We start from the raw sequence: 16,035 nt of genomic DNA on the forward strand, positions 1-16,035 counted from the left end.
ATCCAGTTCAGTTTAGCCAATCAGTCGTGTCCGACTCTGCGACCCCATGAATTGCAGCACGCCAGGCCTCCCTGTCCATCACCAACTCCTGGAGTTCACTCAAACTCTTGTCCATCAAGTCGGTGATGCCATCCAGCCATCTCATCCTCTGTCGTCCCCTTCTCTTCCTGCCCCCAATCCCTCCCAGCATCAGAGTCTTTTCCAATGAGTCAACTCTTCGCATGAGGTGGCCAAAGTACTGGAGTTTCAGCTTTAGCATCATTCCTTCCAAAGAACACCCAGGACTGATCTCCTTTAGAATGGACTGGCTAGATCTCCTTGCAGTCCAAGGGACTCTCAAGAGTCTTCTCCAACACCACAGTTCAAAAGCATCAATTCTTCGGTGCTCAGCTTTCTTCACAGTCCAACTCTTGCATCCATACATGACCACTGGAAAAACCATAGCCTTGACTAGACAGACCTTTGTTGGCAAAGTAACGTCTCTGCTTTTGAATATACTATCTAGATTGGTCATAACTTTCCTTCCAAGGAGTAAGTGTCTTTTAATTTCATGGCTGCAATCACCATCTGCAGTGATTTTGGAGCCCCCCAAATAAAGAACATTAGGAGATAGGTATCATTATTATTAGCTCTATGGTAAGTCCCCTACATCCAAATGAGTTCCACTTGGAGAGTGTGTTCCTAAGTCCAATTTGTTCGTAGTCCAAAAAAGTTAGCCTAGGTACTCAACTAACATGATTGGCCATCAGTTCAGTTCAGCCACTCAGTTGTGTCGGATTCTTTGTGACCCCATGGACTGCAGCACACCAGGCTTCCCTGTCCATCACCAATTCCCTGAGCTTGCTCAAACTCATGTCCATCGAGTCGGTGATGCCATCCAACCATCTCATCCTCTGCCACCCCCTTCTCCTGGGCCTTCAATCGTTCCCCGAGTCAGGGTCTTTTGCAATGAGTCAGCTCTTCGTATCAGGTGGCCAAAGTACTGGAGCTTCCGCTTCAGCATCAGTTCTTCTAATGAATATTCAGGGCTGCTTCCCTTGTGGCTCAGCTCATAAAGAATTCACCTGCAATGCAGGAGACCTGGGTTTGATCCCTGGGTTGCGAAGATCCCCTAGAGAAGGGAAAGGCTACCCACTCCAGTATTCTGGCCTGGAGAATTCCTCGAACTCTATAGTCCATGGGGTCGCAAAGAGTTGGACACAACTGAGCGACTTTCGCTTTTCCTATAGAACTGACCAGTTGGATCTCCTTGCAATCCAAGGGACTCTCAAGAGTCTTCTGCAACACCACAGTTCAAAAGCATCAATTCTTTGGCACTTAGCTTTCTTTATAGTCCAACTCTCACATCCATACATGACTACTGGAAAAATTATAGCTTTGACTGGACGGACCTTTGTTAGCAAAGTAATGTCTCTGCTTTTTAATACGCTGTCTAGGTTGGTCATAGCTTTTCTTCCAAGGAGCAGGCATCTTAATTTCATGGCTGCAGTCACCATCTTCAGTGATTTTGGAGCCCCCCAAAATAAAGTCTCTCACTGTTTGCACTGTTTCCCCATCTATTTGCCATGAAGTGATAGGACTGGATGCCATGATCTTAGTTTTTTGAATGCTGAGTTTTAAGCCAACTTGTTCACTTTCATCAAGAGGCTCTTAAGTTCTTTTTTGCTTTCGGCCATATGATTGGTTATATAGTACTGTAATAGGTTTATAATATTTTTCACACAAATAATGCATAAAAACAAACACAAAAATAAAACATTTAAAATCTTACAAAACAGTACTTTGAAAAGTATGGGGACTTCCCTGATGAGGAAGGTTCAAACCTGGTCAGGGAACAGCTAGATCCCATTTGCCACCAACTAAAAAGATCTCATACGCTGCAATTAAAGACCCTGTGTGCTTCAACTAAGACACAGCACAGCCAAATAAATAAATATATTTTTTTAAAAGTCCAATAGTATAGTACAACAGGTAGCATACAGGGGCTGTCATTGAGGGACTAGGCAACAAGAGTTACTGACTGGAGGAAGGAGGGAACATGGTAGATGGTAGAGCTGAAGGATCGTCAGCCCTAAGAGATGGACAGCAAGCTGCAGGTTCACTCACATCTGACGCTGATGACACAAGTTCCAGTTCCTTGCTGGAATAAGATGCACATTCGCATCTTTGAGAGTTCATATGTAAGGGACACACTGCTGCTGCTGCTGCTGCTAGGTCGCTTCAGTCGTGTCCGACCCTGTGCGACCCCATAGACGGCAGCCCGCCAGGCTCCCCCGTCCCTGGGATTCTAGGAAACTAAGGCAGTATTTTGTAGACAGAGGCAGTACAGAAGGTAACTAAGTTCCTCAAGGGCACATAGCCAGTAAGTGACATAGGTGGGTTTCCAAGCCAGCAGTTATCCTGAGTCCAGGGACTTAACCACTCTGCTGTACCGCCTCTAGGAGAGCTGGCCACGGTCCACAGAGAACCTGTCAGACGACGCACAGGGTTGTTAAATAAATGGATGCAGCGTCATTTATTTCATCAGCCCTCTCTTTATGGATGCCTAAGTTGTTTCTAATCACTCGGTACTGTAAGCCATGCTGAAATAAATAACCATGTCCCTTCTGTATATAGGCAGGTCTATTTGTTGAATAGGGGCTTCCTGGCGGCTCAGTGGTGCAGAATCTGCCTGCCGATGCAGGAGATGTGCGTTTGCTCCCTGGGTCAGGAAGATCACCTGGAGAAGGAAACGGCAACCCACTCCAGCGTGCTTGCCTGGAGAATCCCAGGGACGGAGGAGCCTGGCGGGCTACAGTCCGTGGGGTGGCTAGAGTCAAACACGACTAAGCGTCTGTTGAATAATTCCATTGGGATTGCTAGGTGAAGGCTACACATTTGCCGCTTTGCTAATCCCGCCATCCGGCCTTCCGCAGGGCTACACCACTTTACATGTCCTCAGTTCTCGGTTCCCCTCAGCCTCTCCAGCAGATTGTTAGGAAACTTTTAAATTTTTTCCAAATTAGCAGGTTAAAAATGATTATCTCAGAATAATGTTAATTTGCACATCTTTTACAGTGAGAGAGTCTGGGCATCTTCTATGCTCAGAAGCTATTTGGCATTTTGTTTTAATGCGGGTGGTCTACGCATGTCCTTTGCTCATTCTTCTATTGGCTCTCTGGTCTTGTTCTTACTGGTTTCTAGGTGCTTATGATTTATCAATGCTAAGCCAATAGCGTCTACACCTTGGCTTTTTTTTTTTAAGGATTTTCTTGAAAACAAACAAACAAACAAAAACAAAAACAAAACAAAACTGTTTATTTGGCTTCAAGGCATGTGGGATCTTAGTTCCCCAAACAAGGATCAAACCTGCACCTCTTGCATTGGAAGTGTGGAATCTTAACCACTGGACTGCCACGGAAGTCCCACCTTTGGCTTTGGGGCAGGTTATTAAGGCTTCTTGCCTCCTTTTCTTCCACGTGTATTGGTTTGCTTTAGGTGTTACAATCTCCCTCGCTTCCCCTCAAGGCAGAGGGAGCTGAAGCAGGTACACACGGGGGATGGGCAGGTGGGCACCACACCTGGAGCAGCCGGGGGCTGTGAAAAGGTGGCAGTTGGAACCCACTAAGTACCTGGGTCTAGGTCAGAACATCACAGCCTCTCTAACGGTGGCATTCGGGCCAAAGGGGAGGCCGTGGTGGGGTCGGAGGTGTAAAGGTCATTCACCCTTAAGGCGAGAAGCGCCTGGTCTGGGTGGACAGTCCGGGAGGCTCCCCCACTCCGTGTCTGCAGAGATGAACATGAAGTTGGTCTGTTGCTGCTGCGAGACCAAAACCAGGGGTTCCCTTGGCTCTGCAGGTCTCACAGAATACCACCTCTGCCCCCTGAAGAGTGCTGCCCACCCGCGAAAGGGGAGCGAGCAAGACCTGTGCCTCCCTGCCAGTGAGCCCTCGGGCACTCTGGGACTCCGCTCTCACAGGGGCCAGCCCCCTGCCTCCCCCAAGCCGACCCCGTGGGCGTGGAAGCTGCTCCCGCTCCTTCATTTCCCAGGAGGATACCAATTACCAGAGCACTCCGTGGACCTGCTCAGCTGGAACCCCAGCGCACAGCACCTGGCACTATTTGAGATTCCATCCCATCAGGCTTTCCAGTTTTGGGGGTCAAGTTCGGGGTTTGGGGAAGGAGGGCCTAGGAGGGCCTAGGAGCGCTGGCTAGGGCCCAGCAGCCGCAGCCCCTGGAGCTTCCTGAGGGACAACCAGCGGCTCCGAGTGCAGTGCAGGTGAGCGCCTGATGGCTGAACCACGGCAGCGCACAGGGCCGCCCGCCCTCCGCCCCTTCCCCACCTCAGGGCCTGATGCAGATTCTGCTGGCTGACCTCGTGCTTAGAACCTGGGCCATTCCTGGGGCACAAGTCCTGTAGGAAAAACCTTTTCACCTAATATTCTTTGAACACGTGAGGAACAGAAAAGTCCCTTTAAAATTCTCTGTTGATTTCCAATGTCGTGTTTAATGTCAGTTGTATACAAAGTGACTCAGTTATATACGTTCTTTTTCATATTCTTTTCCATTATAGCTTATCGCAGGATGTTGAATACAGTTATCAGTGCTGTACAGTAGGACTTTGTTGTTTATCCATCTATATATAATCGTTTGCATCTATTGCTAATCTCAGCCTCCTAATCCTTCCCTCCCCAAAAGCCCCTCCCTCTCAGCAACCACAAGTCTGTTCCCTGTGTCTGTGACTCTGTTTCGTGTTGTAGGTAGGCTCATTTGTGTCATATTTTAGGTTCCACACGTACGTGCTATCATATGGTGTTTGTCTTTCTCACTGCACTTAGTACGATCATCTCTAGGTTCATCCACGTTGCTGCAAATGGTATTATTTCATATTTTCAATGGCTGGGGAACATTTAACATTCAGTTTATATATATACATAACTGCGGCTTCCGTGTCTTGGCTGTTGTAAATAATGCTCCTGTGAACATAGTGGTACATATATCTTTTTGGATTAGAGTTTTGTCTGGGTATGTGCCCAGGAGTGGGATTGCTGGATCATATGGCGATTCTAGTTTTAGTATTTTGAGGAACCTGCATACCGTTGTCCACAGTGGCTTCGCCAATGTACATTCTCTCCAACAGCGTAGGAAGGTTCCCTTTTCTCCACGCCCTCTCCAGCACTTGTTATTTGTAGACTAAAAAAAGTCCCTTTTACTTATCACTGGACTGGAGGTGCTGACTGCAAGAGAATGAAAGGTGAGGGTAGGAGTCAGCACGTGGAAATGAAAGAAAAAACAAATTACATTCCAGGGAGACGACAGGCTTCAAAGTTTCAGGTGCTACTGGGGGTTGTGTGTGACCTTAGGTCCTTCAGAGACCGCGAGGGAAATTCCTGCCCGTCTCTCTGGACCTGGGAGGGCCACATCTGAGGTTGATAATGCCTGCAAAATTCAGGGGTTTCCCTCTCAGCCTAGTTTTTGTATTTTTATGGAGGCAGAACAGCCAGAAAGGAGTGGAATTCATCCCCACCCTCCAGCCAAATACAGAAAAACAGACCCCTCTGACTCAGGTATTATAGTTTTGAATTTGGGGGCTGTTGGTCTCAAATATCACAGAATAGGGAACCACATTCAAAATGCAATTGGCAGTTGGTCCCTAGAGTTCCTGGCAGTCCTGCCCCGACACCTGCATGACACCGCACGCAGTCTCTGAGCTTTACACCATGCAGCTTTTAAAAAATTAATTATTCTATTTTTTGGCTGTGTGGGTCTTCACTGCCACACACAGGCTTTCTCTAGCTGTGGTGAGCGGGGGCTACTCTTGGTTGCAGTGCACACGCTTTCTATTGCAATGGCTTCTCTTGTTGCAGAGCACGCGCTCCAGGGCTCGTGGGCTTTAGTAGTTGCAGCACGTGGGCTCAGTAGTTGCTGCTCTTGGGCTCGAGAGCATTGGCTCAGTAGTTGTGGAGCCTGGGTTTACTGGCTCCATAGCATGTGGGATCTTCCCAGACCAGGGATCAAACCTGTGTCCCTTGCATTCCAAGGCAGATTCTTAACTACTGGACCATCAGGGAAGCCCCAGCAAGCAACTTTCTGTGTCTCCCTTCTGCATTATCAGACTGATCTCCCTTGGAGACTCTAAAGTCCTATTGCTATCCTCCACACATCTTTTTCCTTGCATTCATGCTAGGAATAGGTGTGTTATCATTAAAATGACGTCTGATTCTGCTCTCTGCCTGTCCCTGACTACTGAGGCATCTGCCACATGTTTATTAGTGGATCCGCTCTACTGCAGAGCTTCTCAACTGAGCGGTTTTTCTCTCCCTCCCCAGGGACATGTGGCAACGTCTGCAGATATTTTTGGTTATCACAATTGGTGAGTTGGGGAGGGGTGAGGCTGGCATCTAGTGGGTAGGCACCGAGGATGCTGCTATGTATCTTATAAAGCGCCCGCAGAAGGGGCTGTGAGACCCAAAGTGTCTACAGTGCTGAGGCTGATAAATCCTGCTGCACTGTGAACTGCTGGGAAGGTTCTTTGTCTTAAAAAAAAAAATCAATTTAGAGATGCTCTTGACCTGTCACAGGCATTTTACTTTTTAAATAATGTATTTACTTGTCTGTGTTGGGTCTTCTCTCCAGTTGCGGCACATGGGCTTCTCATTGCAGCGGCTTCTCTTGTTGCAGAGTCCGGGCTCTGGGGAGCGCAGGTTTCAGTGGTTGTGGCACGTGCGCTCAGTAGTTGCGGCCCCCCCCCGCCCCGCCCCCGGCTCTAGAGCACAAGCTCAGTGGTCGTGGCGCATGGGCTTAGTTGCCCCACGCCATGCGGGATCTTCCCAGGAAACGAGGATCAAACCCGTGTCTCCCTGGGTTGGCAGGCAGACTCCTTACCACTCAGCCACCCAGGGAAGCCCGCAGGCATTTTATCTGCCATCTGCATTGCCACGGGAAATTTTGGAATTCCCCCCAATCCATCCTCTTTTCATTTTGTTTATGGTATCTTTGGACACACGTATAAAAATTAATGCAGTCACATATGTGCTTCACTTTTTATTACAGTCTCTGAGTTTCCTGTCCCAGTTGAGTCTCTGCTACCCTTGTTCAGGGCATATGGTTTTCTATTTCCAGTTCTGTTAGGGTTGCTGTTTATTGTTCAATTCATTAGGCCTTAATCCATCTGGAACTGATTTTTGTGACTGGTGGGAGGTGAGGGTCCAAATACAGATTTTTTTCCAGGTAGAGAGCCAGTTGTGGTTTTATCAGACCTCAAATTAGCTATCCTTTCCCACTAGATTAATGTCACACACAACATACGGCTCCCTCTTCTTTTCCAGTGATACTTGTCAATCTTTGGTTAGTACCATCAGATGCTGATTATGTGGTTTTGTAGTACCACAAAGGCCAACTCTCACTTCTATTCCTTTTTTTTTTCCCTTAAATAATTTTGGGGTCAATTCAGACATTTCTTCTTTCTTAGGTCTCCAAATAAATAACGGAAGCCTCTTCTTCCTCCCATGCTGGGTTTTGTTGCTCCGCTTTCTGTTTGTAGCCCAGTGCACTTTTCGTCTGCGTCGCTGGTGAGGACAGTCATTGGTTCCTGGGGTCCCTCCTGCCAGCCCCACTCTGTGCCCTGTCGCAAGCAGCAGCACGGTGCCTGGCACGTGGCTGGAGCTGGAATAAACGAAGGAATGTATGATGCATATCTTTTTTTTTTCCCAAACAGGAAAACTAGTTCTCTCTTTTGTGTTGGTTTGGGACCTGGCAGTCAGAGGTTGGCTTAGTCCTTGTCATTGTCAAGGGGTGGCCTCAGACAGTCGTTTCCCTCCTCTGCTTCGGTTTTCTTACCCGTCAGGCTGGACCTGAGGAGCCCTGAGCACCTTCCACTCTCACGCAGCTGGGGGCGGGGAAGTGATGAAGAGCTCTAGGGAGAAGCACCACACAAGCGGAAACGCTGGGTTGACTCATCGCACGCACAGTGCAGGGGCCTCCATACTTTTAGGGGCCCATGAACATGGCCCAGTGTCTTTTAAAAATTGGAAGAAAACGAGGTCATACCTTTTAAGTCACATGATCTGGCTTTAAATCAGTCATACTCCCTTAAGTCACATGACCTGGCTTTAGGTCCCCCTAGAAAAGGGCGAGGGGAGGGAAGAGGAAGAGGCTCAGATGGGAAGGGATGGGAAGGGAACACTACCGTTTTTGCCTGCTCCATGTTCACGACCACAGCCGCATTTTCCAGATGCCAACACGCACGCAGGCCTGTAGCTTAGAAACTGCAAGCCCAGGAGTCAAGCCCAGTATTTCTGGGCCGAGCCCCGCCTCCGGGGAAACAAAGGGCAGTCACACCGCAGGCTTCCTCTCAGGCTGCCCAACCACTGCACCACCCGACCAAGCTGGAAGTGTCCCCATCGGGTGCTGAAGGTAGACCTCTGGGCCCTCTGTGAGGCGAGGCAGTTTGGGCCGGGGTAGAAGTTCCCGGTACCCAACCCCTCCTCTCTGGGCACGTCCCTGGGATTCCACCCGCCCCGGCTCCAGCTCCTTTCCCAGCCTGGAGGGCCGGCCCGAGAGGCTCTGCCGGCGCTCTGGCGCCCTCCAGTGACCATCTGCTCTAAGGCCCGCTCTCAGCCCTGCCCCCTCCCTCCCTCCCCAGCCCTTCCCCCTCCCTCCCTCCCCAGCCCTTCCCCCTCCCTCCCTCCCCAGCCCTTCCCCCTCCCTCCCTCCCCAGCCCCGGGCAATCTGCTGCCTGATTGCTTCCTCATCTCCCTCCAAGCACAAAGAAGTGACCTGCAGAGGGGGCATTTCTCTTTCAAAGCCTCCCAGGTCACTTGCCCCTCCCTAGCCCACCCCACTACTTTAAGTCAGTCAGCTTTAAATCAATCAGCATCCCCTGAAATCACATGAGCTGGCTTTAAATCAGTCACTATGGAGAACAGAATGGAGGTGCCCCAAAAAACTAAAAATAGAGTTGCCATGGGATCCGGCAGTGATACTCCTGGGCATATATCCAGGGAAAACTCTCATTCGAAATGTACCGCAGTGTTCACACCAGCACTAATTACGGTAGCCAAGACATGGAAGCAACCTAAATACCCATTGACAGATGAATAGATAAAGAAGATATGGTATACAACTAATATGGAATATTACTCAGCCATGAAAAAAGAACAAAATAACGCCATTTGCAGCAATGAGTGGACCTAGAGATTATCATATTAAGTGAAGTAAGTCAGACAGAGGAAGACAAACGCCATATGGTATGACTTACATATAGAATCTAAAATATGACACAACAAACTTATTTACACAAAAAGAAACAAACTCATAAACATAGAGAACAAACTCAAGGTGAGCAAAGGGGAAAGGAGGGAGGGATAAATTAGGAGTTTGGGATTAGGAGATACAAATTATTATACATAATAAATAAACACAAGGTACTACTGTAGGAAAAAACAGGAGGAAGCCCCCTCCCCCCAGTGTGTGTGCACACACACTCATATTCTCTCTCTCACACACATACACACACACTCACACACTAACACCAGCCCAGGCACTGACTCTGAGGTCACAATGAACAGGCTGCAGAAAGCAATTTCACTGCCAGGCATTCTGATAATACAATTATTGAAACCGCTAGCTGACAACAGTTAATGCAGTAACTAAGATAACTTGGCCTAAAAGCTTTGATTTAAAATTACCCTGGCATGTGTATACCGTCTAATTATTCTCTCCCATGATCTACCCTCTCATTAAAGTCAAATTTCTTTGTGAGAAATTCTACATTTTGTACCACGATTGGGAAGAAGCCACATGCACTCACCTGCTCATGACAGGGGTGGGCTATCAGAGGAGCTAAAGGGGAACGGCGTGTCCTGTCTTCCCAGGTGCGGGGAGATCCGTCCCTGCAACAAACCACACCCTCCTTCCCACCTTTCCCTTAGGAAAGGACCGACAGAAATCTACTAAACCTGCATCAGCTGAGGACCCCAAACAACTAGGTGCCTAAGTGGGAGGGAGGTGCCCATGGGGCTGGAAGAGGCACCTCAAACTCAGAGAAAACTCAATAAGCTGGCATCCAATTCACTTCTCCACCGGTGAGAAAGCCCACGCCGACCTGCTGGAGACCAAACACCAAGCCGGTGGCAGCAGTGGGAACAGAAACTGTTTTCAGCGCAAAGCTGCTCTCGCTGCACCTGCCATCACGTCTCCTTCTAACTCACGGTTTCCTGGCCCATCCCCACCTAGCAGAGCTCCAGGCGTGGTGTGTGGCTCCTGGCGTGGAGATGCTGTTGGCTGGACCAGGCTTCTGAGGCCACGCTCCAGGGTGGCCCCTGGCTGTTGGGCGGTTCTCTTTTGTCTGCATCTCTAGCCAGCTGCCTGCCAGGCCCTCGGCCAATCTAGAATTCTGCGATGGGGTTGGGCACCTGACGAGGCTCACCTGTGGGAGGAGGGTCGTGGCCAAGTCTTCTGTTGGCAAGCTCTCGGCCAGTGTCTGAACAAACAGCATCCTTGCTGTGTGTGTAAACCCTCAGAGGTACTGCGATACTGTTTTTTAAACATAAGCCCCACTTGGCATATTTCGGAGATAAAGAAATTCCCCCATTAAAGTTCTGGGATGACATGCATTTAGAATGAGCAGGAAGACACAGTATGCTCACAGATGATCTATTACTTGGGGGACTTTAAAACTCTCAACAGAAATCATTCACCCTCTTCACCCTTTTGGGCATCAGCACAGGCAAGGCTTGGCTGCACTCTGTATTTATCCCTGTGATTTCTCTAGACTCTTTCCTTCCAGGAAGAATCTCTGGCCTCTGCAGGGACTGAGTGGTGACAGGTAACTCTGAGGCTGAAATGCTGGAACAAGAGAGACAAGGTCTGCAAACATTTGGATAGCTGGGGCAAAGGAGATTTCTCCGTGGAGAGGTGTAAACACAAGTACTGAGGCCTGGGCATGGGGCAGTCAGGTGCCCTGACTGATGATGAGAGGCCCGACAGGAGATGCCCTGAGGGGCCTTCTGCCTAGGGGCAGGGCAGTGGCTGCAGTTCCCGCTGGGGAGGTGGGGAACACATGGGTCAGGCCCTTTTTCTGACCGATCCTGGGAAGCGGGTCAGCTCCCGGCTGATAAGCCCAGGGCGGGTCTGGGACTGTGTGGCCTGTTCAGGAAAGGGTGGATCCTGGCAGTCCAATGGTTGGGACTCCTCACTCTCACTTGGGTTCAATCCCTGGGCGGGGAACTAAGACCCCACACGCTGTGTGGGGTGAGGGTGGGGTGTGCAAAAAGAAAAAGAAAAAAAGGAAGGGGATAGTTCCAGTAGAATCTTTGTGGGGAAGGTTCTTCATAGGAAGCCATTTCTCAGACACAGAGGGTGAGGAGATTTCTAGACCTTCAGGTCACCTTCAATATTGTTGAAAGGCAATGGGCTGTGGAGGGGTCAGGAAGGGGAGACGCTCGAACCGTGGGCTGTGACAGGTTGGAAGGAAACACAAATGCATCTCAGGGGTCAGAGAGGCAGGACTGCTGCTGGCTGGTTGGAAAGTGCAGGCTGTGACCTCCCAGTTAAGTGAAGTGCATGCTCCCAGTTGGCAAGCCTGCGGAAGACATTAAATTTGGAAAATCAAACTGAAGTGGAGCCAAATAACCCATGACTTCTCCAAAAAATAGCTATAGAATAATTAATTGGAAACCACATGCAATCAAAAGACTGTAGACACAAACTTTACAATTTACACCCAAACTCACTAGAAATTGTTCACAAACACATTTAAAATGCAAAAGGATAAAAACTGTTAGATGAAAACGTAGAAGGAAATCTACATAAACTTGGACTTGGTGAATTTTAACACAAAACCTCAACAGCCTATTCACAAAAGAAATAAAATTTTGAATATGGACTTTAAAATTTTTAAACTTTATGAAATATTCAGGAAACTGAAAGGCAAGTCATAAATTGGGAGAAAAAAATATTTGCAAAATGCATATCTGATAAAGAATTTGTACAACTATAAAGCAAACACCTTCATTACAAATGAGTGAAGATTTGAACAGACACCTGGCCAGAGAAGATATACAGACAATAAGTATGTGGACAAAATCTGATCAGCATCGTATATACCATTAGAGAATGACAAATTAAAACAACAAGACAGGGGCTTCCCTGGTGGCTCAGCGGTCAAGAATCTGCCTGCCAATGCAGGGGATATGGGTTCCAGGCCTGGTCTGGGATGATCCCACAGGCTGTAGAGCAACCAAGTCTGTGCCCCGCAACTACTGAGCCTGTGCTCCAGAACGAGAGCAGCCACTGCAGTGAGAAGCTCACACCCCACAGCTAGAGAGTAGCTCCTGCTGCTGCTGCTGCTGCTGCTGAGTCGCTTCAGTCATGTCCGACTCCATGCGACCCCACAGACGCCCCTGCTTGCTGCAAATAGAGAAAAGCCCACGCAGCCATGAAGACCCAGCACAGCAAAAACAGACACAACAATCTTAAAAACAAGACAGCCCACCCCTACTAGGGCTGCTAACCTCCTCCCAAAATGACAAGATAAACTGGAGGAGGAGGAACAGCAGCAGCCCTCCTTCGCTGCGGATGGGACTCGCATCCGGCCTCTTGAGACACAGGGTGGCAGTATCTTCCAAAGCCAAACAGGTGTCACACCTTGAGAGCCACCCTTCACATGTCCAGTAATCATGCAACTGCTTCGAAAAGCTGTATCCAAACAAAAACAAGGATGCTATTACGCACAGAACATTTCTCATGTCTGAACCTTACAGCAATCAGGATGTCTTCAGGAGATAATGCATAAGCAAATTGGGGTTCCTTCATGTGAAGGAGAGCAGAATATGACACCTGAAATATGGAATTTCAAGAGAACTTAAAGAGAGCTAAACCATTTTTTAAAAAGAAAATCCGTATTGGAGTTTCACACTTACCAACCTCCAATGATAGCACACGGCAATACTGAATAAGACACTGTGATACTGGCATGATGATACACATATAGATGAATGGAACGGAATAGAGGTCCCAGAGATAAACCCGTTTGTCTTCGATGAATGGATGTCAGACTACAGTCAACAGCAATAAAGATGGGGGGAAGTGGGGGACTTCCTTGGCTGTCCAGTGGTGAAAACTCTGCACTTCCACCGTAGGGGCATGAGTTTGATCCCTGGTCAGGGAACTAAGATCCTGCATGCCACACAGCCAAAAAAACGGAAAGAAAGAAAGAAAAAGAAAAGAAATGGGGGAAATGGTGTTTTCCACAAATGGTGCTAAGTGATTGGCTATTCACAAGCAGAGGAATGAAACTGGACTCTTACTTCATACCACACACAAAAAGTATCTCTAAACACACAGAAGTCTTAAACGAAAAAAGTAAAATTTCACTTAGTCCTTTGTATCCGCGGGTTCCACGTCAATGGATTTAACTAATGCCAGAAGAAGGCAATGGCACCCCACTCCAGTACTCTTGCCTGGAAAATCCCCTGGACAGAGGAGCCTGGTAGGCTGCAGTCCATGGGGTCGCAAAGAGTCGGACACAACTGAGCCACTTCACTTTGACTTTTCTCTTTCATGCATTGGAGAAGGAAATGGCAACCCACTCCAGTATTCTTGTCTAGAGAATCCCACGGATGGGGGAGCCTGGTGGGCTGCTGTCTATGGGGTCGCACAGAGTCGGACACGACTGAAGCGACTTAGCAGCAGCAGCAGCAGTAGCAAAGCAAAAAATATTTTTTTAAAAATCAAAAAAGTTTCAAAAGGAAAAACTTAAATTTACCACATGCCAGCAACTATTTACATAGCATTTACATGTTTTACAACATTTATATAGCGTTTATATTGCATTAGTTCTTAAGCATAATCTAGGAATGATTCAAAGTATACAGGAAGACATGCCTAAGTTATTTGCAAAACTCGATTATTTTATATAAGAGATGTGAGCATCTATAGATTTTGGTATCTGCAGGGTGTCCTGGAGCCAATCCCTCATGGTTGCTGAAGGAAAACTGTGTAAAATCTCCAATAAGACATGGGGATAAATCTTTAGAATCTTGGATTTAGCAATGGGTTCTTCAATCTGACAGCAAAGCACCAGCAACCAAAGGAAAACAGCTTTCCTCAAAATCAAAAACATTTTTTGCATCAAAAAATGCGATTTAGAAAGTAGAATGACGGCTCACAGAATGGAGGAAAACAATTCCACATTATATATCTGATGAGTCTTTATCCAGTGTGCATCAAGGACTTTTACAACTTATCCACAAAGACAACCCAGTTTTAAATACGGACAAAGGACTTAAATAGACTCTTCTCCATACAAGACATGCAAATGGTCAACAAGCAGATGAAAAGATATGATGGAAATGCGACTTACAATCACAAGGCAATAACTCCTTCACCCACGTTAAAATGAGTACAGGCAAGAAAATTAAAAATAACATACGTTGGCAACAATGCAGACACACTGGAGCTTTTAAACCTTATTGTGGAAATGGAAAACGGTGCAACCTGTGTTTACTCTATGAATATGCAACTGACATATGGCCCAACAGCTCCACCCCTGGATGTAGAACCCAAAGAACTGAAAACAGATGTAGCATCTATTGAAAGCAGCGTTGTTCACAATAGTCAAGAGAGATCAACCACGCTAATGTCCACCAACGGTTAAATGGGTAAGCGATACAGGGCTGAGCCATAGTATGCTGCCAGAAAAAGAATCAAGTGAAATGACACCACCTCAGTCGAAAAGAGTATGGCTGTTCCTCAAAAACTTCAACATAGAATTAACATATGATCCATCAACTCCACATGAGGGTATATACCTAAAAGATTGAAAGTAGGAAATGATATGGGTACACCCATCTTTGTAGCAATATTAATCACAATAGCAAAAGGTGGAAGTGATCCAAGCGCCCATCAATCAATAAATGTGGTATACACAAAAAGCACTGAAAATTCAGCCTTAAAAACTAAGGAAATTCTGACACAAGCTACAACATATATGAAAAATGATATGATTCCACTTAAACAAGGTATCCAGAGAAGTCAAATTCAAAGACAGAAAGCAGGATGCAGTTGCCAGGGGCTGAGGGGAATTGGTATCTAATGGCTACAGAGTTACACTGGTGAAAACGGAAAAGATCTGAATATGGACGGTGAGGAAATTTGTACAACAGTGTGAGTGTGGTTGGTGCCATGGAAGTGCGCACTTACAGTGGTTTAAAGGGTAAATGTTGGTGCATTTAATCACAATAAGAAAGGAAGTACTAATACACGGTACAATACAGAAAAGGCCACCTGCTGCTGCTAAGTCGCTTCAGTCGTGTCCGACTCTGTGCGACCCCACAGACGGCAGCCCACCATGCTCCCCCGTCCCTGGGATTCTCCAGGCACGAACACTGGAGTGGGTTGCCATTTCCTTCTCCAATGAAAAGGCCACCCAGATCTTACTTATTTTGTGCACTTTCAATCCATCAGGGTTGCGATAATGAGGGAAAAGTATCATGATGGTTCCAGAAGAACAAACAGGATCAGAATGAAGAGAGACATTTCCCCAGAGCTGGGGCAGCTGGTGAAAGTTGCAGTGGGCCTGAAGATTGGATCACGATGTGGAACCACAATAATTTCCTTACGTGAAGGCCTCGTGCTGGTGCCCTGGAAGACTGTCCTCATTCTGGGTAAGGCACACTGGCGTGTTTTGTGTGTAGTGGCAAGAGTCAGTACTTTGTACTGCCACTGAAGATTTCCTGTACATTTGAAATTACTGGTAAATAAAGTACCTTTCAAAACAATCATGTCAATAAAAGGACAGAAAACAACAAGCTTTGCTATAGAGGCCAAGGCCTGCCCAGATGATGATGTCATTCACCTTTATATGATTTCACATATTTTAAAAGGGCACTGTGGGAAGATTATATCAGTAGTCACTGTGTCTTGGGTGTTATGGACGAGTGGGATGTGGTAGAAACAGTGGGATCTCTAATTCCAGCTTTCCACATCAAATCACCAAAAAAATTTGTTAGGACCAATAAATGAATTCAGTAAAGCTGCAGGATACAAAATCAG

Source organism: Capra hircus, chromosome 23, assembly GCF_001704415.2.
Source record: "Capra hircus breed San Clemente chromosome 23, ASM170441v1, whole genome shotgun sequence".
NCBI classification, from domain to species: domain Eukaryota; kingdom Metazoa; phylum Chordata; class Mammalia; order Artiodactyla; family Bovidae; genus Capra; species Capra hircus.